The sequence below is a fragment of the Triplophysa dalaica genome, chromosome 1 (genome assembly GCF_015846415.1).
Source record: "Triplophysa dalaica isolate WHDGS20190420 chromosome 1, ASM1584641v1, whole genome shotgun sequence".
Lineage (NCBI taxonomy): Eukaryota > Metazoa > Chordata > Actinopteri > Cypriniformes > Nemacheilidae > Triplophysa > Triplophysa dalaica.
The window spans coordinates 8,435,983-8,442,084 of record NC_079542.1 but is presented as its reverse complement, the minus strand read 5'-3'; positions in this window follow the sequence as shown (position 1 = coordinate 8,442,084).

Here is a 6,102-nt window from a genome sequence, read left to right as displayed (position 1 = left end):
CTATCCGAAAAATTGACATGAATTTTCCACTATCTAGTTTTCCTTTGTGTTCTTTTTTCAGTCACCCTCTGCTAGCTCCCATCAGAAATCTACAAGTGCCTTTGAGAATCAAAGGTCTTCCCAATTGCAATTGGTGCAAGTATTTTTTTAAACCTAATCCAGTCCTGTTGTCATGGAAATGGTCCTCTCGAATAGAGCTTTTGAAAAGTCTCGCATGAAATACAAATTTTTGAGGGGGCTGGATTTGAGTCGCAATCTTCTTACACATGGAAAAGGAGAGCAAAGGTGGAAAACCGGGACGACAATTTTTCTCACTCAGAATAAAGAAAGTCTCTTCTACAAAGAGTATTTAATTTAGTGAGAGCAACTCAAATTTTGCTTACATATTGAGGTTTATATATTTTATACAGTACATTTCTAGATTTTAGTAACTGTATTTTCACAATGTAGAATCATGAATCTCTTTTCTTGATCCAGAATATACAGACAGGTAAAGATCAGAAGTGCACATGCCAACACAAAACACAACATCAGTCTCAAAATATTTTACATTCATTTACATTATTACATTTTATTGTAATACTCTTTGTTTGATCTCAGTGTCATGTGTTGCCGGTGACCTTTATCATCACATGGAATTGTTTGATATAGTTTTTTTTCCACAGCTGTGTTTTTTCGAAGCTGCTCCAAAACCTGTCACAACATGGAACAATATTCCATATTGGACAGGAAATGATTGGACGGACACAGGAAAAAGTCTGACGGCTTGTTTTTAATATTGCTCATGTTTTTCAGTCGAAATAGAATAGTGCCTTCAATTCAGTGGTCTATGTATTTTTCTTATCTTTAAATTTTATCAGCTTTGGTTGAAAGCAGACATCCCAAAGCAGTGTGTTTCGAATTAAACTGTTGAATCACTGTGCAACACATGTTGATGTTCTCTATAATGTTCTCTATAATTCAACAGCCCTATCTGTTGTGTCCCCTGAAGAGTCTACCGGCCTGTCTCGAGAGAAGATAAGACAATGTTGATTGGGGAATCCTTCCTTTGTTACAACTGTGTTCTTGATTGAAGTATGGAGAATGAGAGCAGCAGGCCATGGCTAATGACTAATTACTGTACTGAAACAGCCCATGACGCGTTGAATGCACTCCGGGTACAAAACACAATACCGAGCACATTTGAAATGAACATCATGCAGATAGTCGATGCGTTCAGAAACTCGAAATGACTTTCATACAGTATTCACTTAGTTTTTTCCCATAAGGCTAAATGGCATTTCTCTCTGTTGCACGCTCACTTACTCACTCACTCTCTTTCTCTCCTTGCATCCTCACCCTGTACTTCTTGAACTGTAACGGTTGGTTTCCGCCATGATGTCTCCTGTTGTTAGCATACAGGAAGCGTAGTGATGCTGTGTGGCCAGAGGTCAGGAAGAACAGGAACAGGACGTAAACCTTGAAAAGAAATCTCAATCTGGTGAAACAGAAAAGAAACCAATAGGCCTATGGCCAGCGGCTAAATGTAGGCTACATATTTAGCTGCTATAAGTTCTGAGACATATGCAAAACATATAAATTATTAAATGATCAACGTTTCCAAAAATGTATTATAAATTACATTGATTTCGAAAGCAGAGATAAAAACTACCAATTGATTGTTTTTTTCCCCAAAATTCTGACACCACATGTCACATTACATATAAGATCATACCATTAAATAATAAGACATTTAAATTACAACATAACAGCTTTCTCCTGACAAAAGTAGGGGGGTCTATGTAAAAAAATGTGTTATATCCACAATATAAAATATAATACACTTGTGTCCCTACTTTTTGTAAGCAGTTTTGACAAAATCATGCTAAGGCTACTTAATTTAAGTCGAAGAATCTTTCACTGAAGCATAAACCTATCAGAGGATTTAAAGCTAAAGATCAGTTCTTGATACATACGCTTTTTATCAATTTTGCATTAAATGCACTGTAAATTGGGTTTTTTTCAAATGTAACCATGTCTATATATGAGATTAAACATGTATCGGTAAACAGGTTCGTTGTCTATGATGGATGGTTTTGCACAACACGTGGATTTCAATGACCCCTGGATTACATATTCACTGAATATAATTTAAATGGATATACATAAATCTGTTGAGATGGTTGAGGCATACCAGAATTACCCTCACAAATGAGAGCTAACAATTTGTTGATGTACGCTTGCAATGAATGGATTAGATGAACATGCTCCTCCCAAACTCACACCACCGCGTCTTCTCGAGACAGATTTCCTCAGACTTCAAACAGCGTTTACGTCATGATCGGATGTAAACAAAACAAGATGACTCAACATGTTAGTAATAAAAACCGTGAAAGTGAATTAAATATCGATATTATATTTCCATAGGCAGATAGATATGGTGCATGGATGGATCTATTAGGCCTATTTCCAATGAATTTCAAATGAATGTTTATATAACTTGGCTTTTTATGCTTATTTTCAAAACTGATACACAGGTACTGTAAATGTGATTATAAATGATCTGCGGGCCTGTGGTTCAGCTATTTCCTAGGAAAACAGATGGCCTTGATGGTTCCCTGCAAAAGAAAACAGTCACCTGGCTTGCTTAGATGTTTTTCATGAAAGCAAGCTTAAAAGAATAGCTCACCCAAAAAAGAAAATATGTCATTGTTTATTCCCTGTGTTGTTCCTGACCAGTATGTTCTTTTGTTGATGCTGCACTTTTTTCGTACAATGAAAGAAGATAGTGGCTGAAGCTGTCAGTTACGTCCTGCCTAATGTCTCAGTTTGTTCTGCAAAGACTCAGACAGGTTTGAAACAACATGAGAGGTGAATAATTACGTTTAATTTATGCGTAAGCCATCTATTTGAAAGCCTGAATAATGCACTTTAAAAGTTATGCCCTCACTTCTGTCATGTGCACTCTCTAAAATGAAATGGCAGGAGAGAGACACTGCCAACTGGTACTAAGCATTCTAATGCAGTGTCGTATCGCACCATTCCGCCCGCAAGCTGTGAGGCCTTATGGTTGTTTCAGAGAGATGCATGCTAGAACTGTGGACTTGTCTGGTCAGGCTTGACTGCACAGATGAGGGAGAGAGTCAAGCTTCCTCTCTGTCCCCTTCATCTTGGAACTCTCACTGGGACGTCACTCTGTAAGGGTCTGTCGGTTTTACCTGCTATATATTTATATTTCGAGAGGCCTGGCCTTATAATATTTCTCCTTTAAGGCTTGAGAGTGAATATGTTGTTTTTGCATAAAAATGCATAATGTTCAAAGTAAAATAAGGTGCTTTGCTTAATCTCCAGTGTTTTATGTGTCTGTAATGTTGCTCCCAGGGGCATTGATGTGTATCTGGTCTGCCGTGGCGATGCTGTGTCATAGATGTCTCTGAATAAGTGGGTTGCATGAATTTGAAAAAATTCATTGTTGATAATTCACCTCAATATTGTTATTGCGATTATTATTGTTGATTCATACATTTTACTTTGAAGCTTTGGAATGTTTTATAACCATCCGTGAGAAAGCTGCATGCAATATTCTTTCTATAAACATCCCAAACTAAAAAATATATTGTAAATAACTAATAATTATGGGAGTTATGTTCTTGGTAAAATATCCAAAACGAATGGCTAAAGGACATGTTAACACATCAATGATCTGATTCGCCAATGTACTCTGTCCCCAAACACAGTGCCGATACGGACAGAAATGAGCGCAAATGGACAGCTGTTATTGAGGCTTTCGGCGATTATGTAAATGTTTCACCTGGTAATTTGAACCCTGATTAGTTTTCCAAATAAATTGAAAGTAGAGTTTTCCAGCTCTACTCTCAATGGTTGTGTTTTGTTTGTTTCGGGATATAGTGATGGTCAGGAGCTTTAGTCCATAAACCAATATTTATCTCTTAGACATTTGTTTTATTGTGTAAAATACCAATAGTTTATCTAACTCAAAGTATAATGGACAAAATACTATCATCTGATCGTTATTGCATTACCCCAAGGCTTTCACAAGTTCACCTCCCAGATAATAAGTACGTATAATAAGGGATGGATGGTATGCGTATTTGGAGTGCTGTCCTGGGGAGAGGGCTCTGAGCTTGAAAGTTTCTCCGAACTCGGAGCGCCCACCCCTTGCCCTGGAGAGGGCCCAGGGTCAGGTATTTGGCAGGTGTCGCTCCCGCCCCATTATATGGCAGTAAAAATGGGCTGATGGTGAGAGGTGGAGGAGGGATGCTGCGAGAATGTAGAGAGAATGAGGGTAAGGCGTCTTGTCTATTTGTTGTGGTCTTCTCCCGAGCTAAAAGGATGATTGGTTATATGAACCCAGCCGGGATAATTATCTGATTGGTGAGATTAGTAATAGCAAGCCAGCCTGGTTAGTTTTCTGCACGTGCTCCTCCCGAACTTTGTTAATAAATCGCTATTTTTTTTAAAATATCATCCCAAATGGGTTAAAGGGTGTGTGATTATGCTCTACTCTTGCCACCGGTCTGATGCACAAAGTTGTCTGTGAAAGCATTTATAATGCCAAGACCCATGCAATCATTTTTGCTTTACCCTGAGGGTCACTGAGTGCAGAACCTCTCTTCTCATTTTCTCTCTGTCTCTCTTTATCTCTCTCTTTTTCCCAGTCTCGCTCAGTCTCACACATAGACCGGCTTAATATGTCCCAAGCGAGACCCAGTGCCACATCAATTAATCATGTTGCACTCTCGCATTAAAGTGGAGTGACAGTTATAATTGAACTCTTTTTATGAGAAACCCAAAAGAGAGACAGACATTTACTGTTGTCCCATCTACCGTAATCCAAATTCACCACTTACACTATTAGAAATATTGAAAGAATATAATTTTGCATCTATTCAATATACTGTCTATGTATATAGAACAAGAAAAGACTAACAGAGGGAGGTTTGGATGAAATTTTGTTTATTCGGTGCCAGAAACAGCAAGAGGGCATTGCATCGCTTGCATCTCGAAGCCCGGTTGGCTGAGAGCCACAGTCTGTGACGTGACTTTATTCAGTGGATCACCACAGCGCTTAAGCTTATGTGTCTGTTCTAGCTATACAGTATGCATGTCATTGGCATTGTCGTCTTGTTTGATTATTTCAGGTGTCCCTGAAGGCTTGGCGTGTTACCATTGACCGTTACACAAGAGGACTAGTCGTTTTATCATTCTTCATCTTTGTTTGTATTGCTTGTTTTGGTTCACTTGTAGTTTGGCCCAATTTATATCACACATTTAAAAGCCCCGGAGAAAAGTTATTACTTAAATGTTGGTCTTCATAGATTTTCATTGTGGATTCGAATCAACTTAGTCTTATACAGTAAGTTTCATCTAAAATTTCTATCGAAAAACAGTGATGAGGAAAGAGGCCTAAATGTTGGCACACTGTAAGTGTATGGAACTATATTATAGCATAGCTCAGAAAAGTTAGTAGAAATATTGCTTTTTATAAGCTTAGTTTACTACATTGTGAGATCATTTTAAAACCTTAAAGTAGACATCAGGTTTGTTTATCAGCAAAAAAGCCACTTTTTCTCTTTAATTTATCTCATTGCTTTCTTAAAGAAACAAATTAGATTATAAAGAGATCTTACTTCAATTTGCCTTCCCATGTCTGGGAATACCTTGATCAAGTTCAAGTTGGGTTTGTTACAGAGCTCTGGGTACTGTCGATGGGCTGTAGCAGATGGTGACAAAGCAGATGCTTTGTCAGAATCTCTCTGTGCCAATTAAAAGCCTAGGTTCCTGTTTAAGGGTCCTGATAGACATGGCATTTACTCAGCGTTGAGTAAGTGGATTAGTTACCTCCCCACTTGGACGAGTAAAAGAAGGGAAATAGAAATCAGGCCATTAATCCTATTGTACGAAAAGAGGAGTGAAAAGAGAGAGGGGAAGAAAGAGGGAGAGCGCCATTGTGTCTCCATCAGATAGAGAAGGTCAGCTTTTCAAGGAAAAAGTGCTGCACTTCTCTGTGCCCTCCCATTCTGAGTTACAGAAGAGTGGGAATGCTTTTGATAACCAGGCAAAGAGCGAGGAAAAGATTTCCATTATTATGCCTCCATGGGT